Source organism: Hemibagrus wyckioides, linkage group LG21 (genome assembly GCF_019097595.1).
Source record: "Hemibagrus wyckioides isolate EC202008001 linkage group LG21, SWU_Hwy_1.0, whole genome shotgun sequence".
Taxonomy (NCBI): Eukaryota; Metazoa; Chordata; class Actinopteri; order Siluriformes; family Bagridae; genus Hemibagrus; species Hemibagrus wyckioides.
The window spans coordinates 2,949,847-2,958,931 of NC_080730.1; positions in this window are offsets into that span (position 1 = coordinate 2,949,847).

Here is a 9,085-nt window from a genome sequence, read left to right on the forward strand (position 1 = left end):
CAGGTTTTAGATGAATAAATAAAAAACTCATCCACAATTACATCAAATATACTCTTCCCAACTCAAACGCTCAATCAGCATCTGAAGAGCACATGGTTTCCAGAACCTCTTTTACAGCCCTACGGCAGGTTTTATCAAAGGTCTGGCTCCAATAAGCTCAGGATTATGCTCAGAGGAAGGGGGTGGTTTGAAAGAGGAGGCAGTTGTCTGATATTTTGGTAGGCGAAATTAAAACGGGGGGCATCACTGTGGCCACAAAATCCTGGTAATACCAGCACATCCTGTGGATCCCCCCCCCCCCCCATTTTTTAAAGTACTGATATATATTCAGGTCTTTTTTTTGTTCAGAGGGTTTACAGCAAATTCGTCATTACTCAAAGATGTATCGACGATGATTATGAGGATTACTTTTCCTCAAGGTGGAATAATAAACAAATAAAGAAAGTCACTATTTGGTATCATCTATAAACAAGCGAAACGAGAGAGAGATAGAGAGAGAGAGAGAGAGAGAGAGTGTGTATGTGTTATATAGAAGTGTATAGAAGTGAAGGGACCATAATACAATCCAGAATGGTCCTGTTACCGCTTCGGACAGAAATACCACACAGTAATTTAATATTTGTAGAGGCTTTTCCTGAGACATAACATGATTATCAAGGTACAGTTCAATAAAGGGTCTTGGAGATCAGGGGCTTTAGCCTTTCAGCTACTTTTTTATATGACTTTGTTTTGGGAAATGAAAGCTTTCTGTAATTAGGCAAGGCTGTAAGACTTTACCGTGGCTGTTTGCGTAGACCATTCAAATACGTATACGATACTTTGCAATTTGAAGTTTGGTGTCTCTATTTGACAAATCATGGTTTATAGGCAGAATTGCAAAAAAAAAAAAGGGGAAAAAAAGGCTCAAAGTGTTCTGGTCTCTCCTTCAAGGCTTGCCTCAAAACTCACAGATCTCCACCAACATACTTCTCATATTAAAAGAAAACAAGTTACACAAATGAGACAGATGTTTCTTGTTTGTGATGACAGTTGCATTACTCCCCCCCTCCACCCATCCATTTTTCCCCCATCGCAAAAAGCACCAGGTTGTGCAACACACGAGCACAAGGCCCTTAAAATACGTGACTTGATACTGAGCGACGACAAGCGATTTGTCGTAAAGGTCAACAAGGTGCATCTCCTCTCCGAAACTTGCCTACCTTTCGCAGGTGAGTGGAAGTCTTATTCGAGTGACACAAGCAAACGCATACAACAAGGCATTTTTAAAATTCCAGGACAAGCTTATTAAAGTCCCCCAGAGACACAGCATCCATATCATATTATGAAAAGTGACTAGAGAAGCCTGTGCATGTATGTAGCAAACAATACTTTTAATCCTCCGCTTCTTGACAACCCCATCCTGTTGGATTTATTCCCAGGCGAGTGCCGGTGTGGAGTTTCTGTTTCTGTGGTAAAGAATGCAAAACTAAAAGACCTCGCTTTGCAGCCTCTCAGGAACGTGGCAGAAAGTGGTAGTTTGAATAAGAGAGAGTCTGAATTCCCTTTTTCACGCTTCCCTATTCTTTTTTTTTTTTTGAAAAACATGCCATCGTGGGCGTCTCAAAGAATCATTGCGGAATTTCAAGTCGAGGCGAGCCCCCGGATTTTGCTACGGCAGCCCCTCAATGTGTAGTATTGTTTCAGCACGGACCACAAGAATGCTTTCACAATGGCTCATCCATCAAGAATTGATATATGAAGCCTTTTCCAATCCATGTGCTTATGCTGTGGAAGCTAAATTTGAATCCACATATGTGAACAGTGATGCAACTGTCAAATCTGGAAGAGTGCTGGAAAAAGGAGGGGGTGGGAAGAGGTGAGACGGAGGGAGTCTTAGGGCCATGAGGACACAGGAAGACCAATGACTGGTTGGGGTACCAGGGGACTTTATAGGTGTCCCTGTACTTGTGTAAAGTACTCGTGTGGGATGTGACCTGTACAAGCCATTGAGAAGACAGGTGTGATTATGGGAACCTTAAGAACCTAAAGAAGTGTGTAAGAAAGAAAGAGAATGCAGGTAGGAGGTGATCATTCCTAGGGATTTGAGTACTCAGGAAGTCCAGCAAGGTTCTACAGAACAAAGTGTTCTGTCTGGGGAGCCATAATTCCTATAGGTGCCCTAAAAGATGGCATGAGACCTGTGTAAACCAATACATCCTGCGATTGAGAACACAGGTGTGAACAACGGTAGAAATTTAGAGTAATACAGGATAGACGAGTAAGGTGAGATGGTTTCCCTGGACAAAAACTGTCCCTGGTGTCAGGAGACTCAAAGCTCCTTAAAATAATCAGTGATGTGATCAAAATCTGATCATTTGAAGAATTTTTTAAAATCTAAACGGAGAGTAAGTGGTATAGTGGTAGGTGGTGAGTGCCTGTTGTAAACAGGAAGCTGAGCAGTATCCAAAAATTGTCCTTGATTAGAACCCATGAAACCTGTCCAAGTTCCTATCAGTGCCCCGTAAATCTATAAAGATGGTATGCGACTTGTAAAACCCAATACCATGACCAGATTTGATTCAAAGAGGGGCATAAATCGGAATAGTGATGAGAGGTCAGATGGGTTCTTTGGGCCCTTAGAAGAAGAAAAAAAACCCCAAGTGGGTCCGAAACTGTCGACAACTGGATCCACTGAAACCTGTCCAAGTTCCACTCGCTGCTGCTGTAAATCAGTAAAGGTGGGATGCTGTCTGTATCACTCAATATCATGCCCCTTGCTGAAAATACAGCGATAAAGATGATTACATAATTGTAATCTAAGAGAAAGGGGTAATCAAGAGGATGGTAGTTGGAGGTGGAGGTGTGGAGGGTATTTGGACCCCGAGTAGACCAGAAGCTGAAAAGGTTCTACAGATCAAAATAGTAGAACCAGTGTTCTTTCAGGTGAAACTGTAAATCTGTGAAGGTGGAATGCGACCTGTATGACCCAATATCGTGCCCGGAGATTGAGAACACAGGTGTGGAGAATATAACAAAATTGTTATCCAAGAAAAAAGATGTAATAAAGAGAACACAAATCCTTCACCCAGGAATTCTCCAGCCACCTGTACCATCAGTCCATGCTAGCGAGCATCACTAGTTTGGACTGCGTTGGCGTTACGGATGCTCGACCGTCTTGGTCAACACGGACACCTCGAACACCTGTCGGGATTCAAAACCTGCACCAGAGGAGATGGCCCATGAACGAAACTCATGTATCCTAAAACCATAAGCGAAAAATACTGTCATAATAAGCCACGGTGAAACATGGCACTCGTCACTGTTGGCTTCCTTGCTGTTAAACATGGCTGTAATGCTGAGGGTGCTCGAGCTCACGACAAAGCTGGCACATGGCCACTTAATGACAGGGTGAGAAATGTACTGAGCAGGCCCTGTGGCTCTGTCTGCTTTTCTTACCATCACACCCATTGAAAATGATTTAAAAAGGAAAATCCCATTCGTGATATTAACAGTGCATCAGAGGATAACATTAAACAGTCTTATGATGCATGCGCATGATGTAAAAGCAGACTCGCGTTAATATTTAATTACCTTGCGCTAGCAGATTTCTTCGGCATTAGTTTAAAAGAGCGGCGGTGTGCCAGAAAGCTCAAAAGAAACTTGAGCATCTCATGGAGGGCCAACCGAATGAGAAACTTAATGTCTTTAAGATGTTTCAGCTTTGCACAAAGTGCTGGTGTGGTGTTCCGGGTCAGAAAATAGGTCCAGATAAACATTCAAAGCGAAACACTAAATCCGCTTAAAAAAAGAGGCTGCATGTTATAAAAGTAAGTATATACAGCTGACTGCTGTTGGTGTCATGTGTGAAGAAGCGAAAGCAGAACATTCCTTTAACCGATCCAGTGGAACGACAGCATGCGTGTTCCTACAATACAGCCACGGTAGGTATGCACCTTCCCAAGCTCAGGCTTCACACGTTGCCATGGCGCAGATGGCCGAAGGGTGGGAGGAGAGGAGGGCCTGCGAGATGTGGGCTTTTTGATTTATGACTTTGCGATATTTCATCGCGCCATAGCTGTCTCACTCCACAGGCTCGCTTTTCAACAAATCCCGAGCATGTTTGGCTTTGACTGGCGTACGGTATCAGATGCTTCCCTCAGCCCTTTTCCAAAGCACCAGGGGCTTATCTACACTTCATCTCCCACTGCGCTGACTTACTCCTGACACGCCACTGACAGCACCATTAAGCTCAAACCGGGTTTCCCTCCGCTAGTGATATTTACAGACTTATCTAGCATTCTGTAATTGCTTTAGTGCCCCATGTTTGGCCTTTTGGTCCTAATTGGGCTTCCCAAGAGGTGCCGGGTTAAAACAAAACGTGATCAACCGTGATCGAGAAAAATGTCATCCTGAGGGAGAGCTCACACTGCTCGCGGTAGAAACGAGCGTCAAAGTGTTTGTTTTGGATTTGAGTCAGCTCTACGGCGGCTAAAATTAAGGCCAGAAAAAAGTCCAGAGCAGCCACATGGACAATCCTTCAGTCTACATGAGATGAGTAATAGCTTGTTCTATCTGATTGATGCACCATTTAAATAAGACTTTTGGGAACTGAGAGAATTTGTTAATCAAGTATGTGCAATGAAAACGGTAGATCTGGACAGTATCAATCCTGCTGTAAATCACACCGCTGAGGATTTAAGTGTAGTGCGCAAACGGCTATGTTAATTGAGAGTGATTGGGGGGAGAAGTGGTAGTACTGGTTTCCCAGTTTCTCGGTGTGGTGTGATGAGGCAGAGTTACCCTTACCGCTCAGAAGTTTATCTATACCCATTAACGCCTGCAATAAATAATGATTCATATTTTACAGCATTTGTCCGACACCCTTATCTAGAGCCATATATCTCATTTTATCTCACCCTCATTTGAGGGTGAAGAGCCTTGTTCAAGGGTCCAGACCCTTCACCTCAACATTGTCATAATTTTTATCCATTTAGAGATACTCTTAATGTTGTGAAACGTCAACAAATCATTAGTAGCTTGACATGTTACCAAAATAGCATAAAGTCCCCCCTTTTGTAGGCTCTCTGACACTGGAGACTCCTTTCAAAATTGTTAAGCAAACTTTACCAGACCAACAAACCGGTCTGTCCATCAAGCACCCAAGAGATCTGCTGTTACTATAGGAATGATGTCTTAGAACATCATATAGCATTAATACAACTTTTTTGATTAACTCTTTTTAAAGAAACCTTCTGACCAATCAGAATTGAGAATTGGACAGGCATAAACCAATCACTCCATGCACCATAAGCATCAAATAAGCATTTGAGAAGAAAAATCCTTCTCAAAAACGTCTACATCGATCAACGAGACTCGTAAATGTCGCGTGGTGAACTACGATGCTTAGAAGCATGGAGAAACGAGTTCATGTCCATGTAATGATAGCACAGCTGGCAGCCGGCTCCACAGCCGGAGCGTGGAAACTTGACTTCATGCGTGCCCATCATCCTGGCTGAACTGCCGGTGGGAGCAGCCTGTATTGTGATATTGTGATAGTGATGCTGATAACCAGGACTCTCGTGCAGGTGGTCGCCCACACCTAGTTTAAAAAAAGAATACCAGCCATTCTACATGCGCCATAATTAATCGCTTTCTGCGGCTACTTAGAGCAAGTGCTTGTTGACAGATATCATCCAAGACACTCAAGGAATGTGTAAAGGAACCCTGTACAGTCAGCTCAATACGTCCCAACCCCCCACTGGTGAAGCTTAACCCCAGGTATGTGTCGCGAGGGGCTTTGCTTTCCTTCTGTATATGGGATTTCCCCCTACTGTCAATCTCACCTAAGCATGAACGGAGGGGTTAAATCTCAGGCCAGATGAAAGCAAAGTTTTGAGTCACTGAAGCTCTGGTGTAGGTGGAGACATTTTTATGAGGAAAAACATACGTTTATCCTTACGCTCATTATGACGTGTTATGATCGTATTAGGACTCGTGTTTTTTTATAACGTGAAATGAGCTTAGCTTTGCTTTGTTTTATTGCTACACCCTTATGTGGTGTTCCAAGGAAACTTAAGCAGAAGTTCCACCCTATTGTTACTCCATATTCATCACATTTTTCTGTGGAAGGAGATGAGTGCAACTCTTTCATGCCGATCTCTGGTCATTTTCTACACCAAATCCCCATATTTATTTCCAACGGAGGGTAGATCTTTCACCTCAGAAATCTGCTGCATCATGTAACAATCCTAGACTGTTAATTTATTTACAAAAATGACCTTCACAAACTAGATGTTCTATCATTTCTATACATATTTAATACAATGTTTAATATACAAAGTTTTGTCTTTTGTACTTCTACATTCAATACATCAACAACTCCAGCTCAAACCAGCACATATCTGGATTTTTCAAACAGGTCTCATTTTCACGACCCTGTTCACCGCCAAAATAAAAAAAGAGGTTCCTTTCTAGATTCAAGCCTTGCTCTACGATGTCCTGCTGCTCGCCCACTCGTTATAATTCAAAACCGAGGAGAAAAACAAGGTAAAAAGACGACACGCATTCTCCTCTACGATGACAAGTGATCTATCAACACCTCAGGAAGGCAATGTTGATCTAGAACTAGAGTAATGCCCTGAAGTATCCCTCGTCATCCATCATGTTCCAATGCAATCTTACAGTATGTACCGACACTGACATGGACCAGCATGTTACATAGCTCAGGTCTGCTCTGCTTTTTGAACGGCCGGTGCTAACGCAAACACGTTGCATGCTTGGGTAAGCGTCCAAGGTGACTATTTAAACATATATTCAGCAAAGAATTTTTTTTGAATCTTAAGGAGAAAACACAAAAACATTACATTAAATGAATAGAAGCCAGGTCTAGTTTTTCCACAAAATGTACAAATATCCCAAATTCAAAAAAGGTTTGCTCTTTCATGGCTGATTGTGTTCAGGCAAATCCTGATGTCATGTCACACAGCTCCCTCTGCTGGCAAATATACAATGTGGTGGATTTATTTCCATCAATAAGACAAACATTTAGGGAACTCAACAGTTCTTGTTATCTGAATGAAGAACAGTCTTGGGATTTCTTAATCTCTTGCTCAAGAATCAAAAACAATGGCTTGACAAACAAGAATTAAATTGATAATATAAGTTTGTTTTGCTTTATTAAGATGCAATAAAACTTTCTGTAAAAAAAATGGGCTCAATATCAATATACACCAATCAGCCATAACATTATGACCACCTGCCTAATATCGTGTTGGTCCTGCTTTTGCTGCCAAAACAGCCCTGACCCGTCCTGCACTGTGTATTCTGACCCCTTTCTATCAGAACCAGTATTAACTTCTTCAGCAGTTTGAGCAACAGTAGCTCGTCTGTTGGATCGGATCACACGGGCCAGCCTTCGCTCCCCACGTGCATCAATGAGCCTTGACCACTCATGACCCTGTTGCCGGTTCACCACTGTTCCTTCCTTGGACCACTTTTGATAGATACTGACCACTGCAGATCGGGAACACCCCACAAGAGCTGCTGTCTTGGAGATGCTCTGGTCCAGTGGTCTAGCCATCACAATTTGGCCCTTTTGGTCAAACTCGCTCAAATCCTTACGCGTGTCCATTTTTCCTGCTTCTAACACAACTTTGAGGACAAAATGTTGACATGCTGCCTAATATATCCCACCCACTAACAGGTGCCATGATGAGATCAGTCTTATTCACTTCACCTCTCACTGCTCACAATGGTATGCCTGATCGGTGTATAATACATCTGTAAAAAAAATTAAAGAGAATAATTCTGAAAATTAATTATTGAGGAGAATCTGAGTAAAATTTCCATTACTTTACCACGAATACAGATGACCTGTCTACTAAATCCTTCACCAGTCTATTCCGTTAAACCATAAAGTCTGGAGACAACACCATTTTGAAATACAAAATAAATTGTTTATTAACATTAATTAAGCCAATCAGAAACAGAAGGAGTGTCTGTCGCTTCCAAATAGACATGCCCCACAGCAAACTCCTGTCATGATGGACAGGTTTGGGTCCAAAGCACTGATGCAAACAAACTGAATGATGGAGAAGAGAAATCCCGAAGAGAGTAACTGCTGTTGATGTTTCGATATGGTATGACGTCATAACTCATAAGAAATGTGCTTTGCTTTTCCGCTTGAAATAAAGCGGACATCACAATTTGTGCATCCATTCACAGAAAAATCACTACTTGGTCTGGAAAATACCTCGAAATTCATTCTTCCACTTACACCGTTCGTTATGTTACAAGAGCTTATCGTTAATGATCCTGATTTATTGTTGGAATTAAAAATGGTCTGGAAAAGGGGAGGGGGTGGGGTAAATAAATAAACAAACAAAAACAAACAAGGTTCTGATTCGGACCGTGTCCATCAGACAGATAGAAATAAACAATGTAAAGGCAATTAAGGTATAAGTTTAATAATCTTTAAAAGAATGCATATACAGTACAAAGGACAGACTTCATACATAGCATTTGGTCTTACACTGAAACAACAAAACAAAAAACAAAAACAGGTGATAAACGACAGGAAATCAGATCAACCTTGATCCACCTGGGCAACTCATACACTAGCAAACATGGTGTCATTGAGGAGGGGTGGGGGGGGACCTCAATTTGATCCATTATCACTATTTTTTTGCATCGCCTATTGAACGACAGGTGGATCAGTGTTTCTGGGATCCGGCCCACAAGTGATGAAAACGAAGAGTGATGACAAATTAGAGGGGGGGGGGGGGCGACGAAAGGTGGAGACTACAACATGTCAGCTTACATTATTAATTAAAGAAGTAGTTAACCTATGTAAAGGAAACCAGAGATGCTTACCTCCATGCATTACAAGTTTTCTAAGGAAAATAAAACAAAACACAAAACGAAAAATGCTTCTGTGGTCCCGTGCGATGCAGTGGGACACGCCGCTTGTTCTGCTAACACTGTTAAAAGTTCCCTGCGTGAGAAAACCCGATTCTGTGCGACAAGTCCTTTATTATAATCCGCTCTTATTTACATGGTTACTCTTTCGATCCGCCTACGACGTGGGAATATTGGCAAAGAAAGAGGG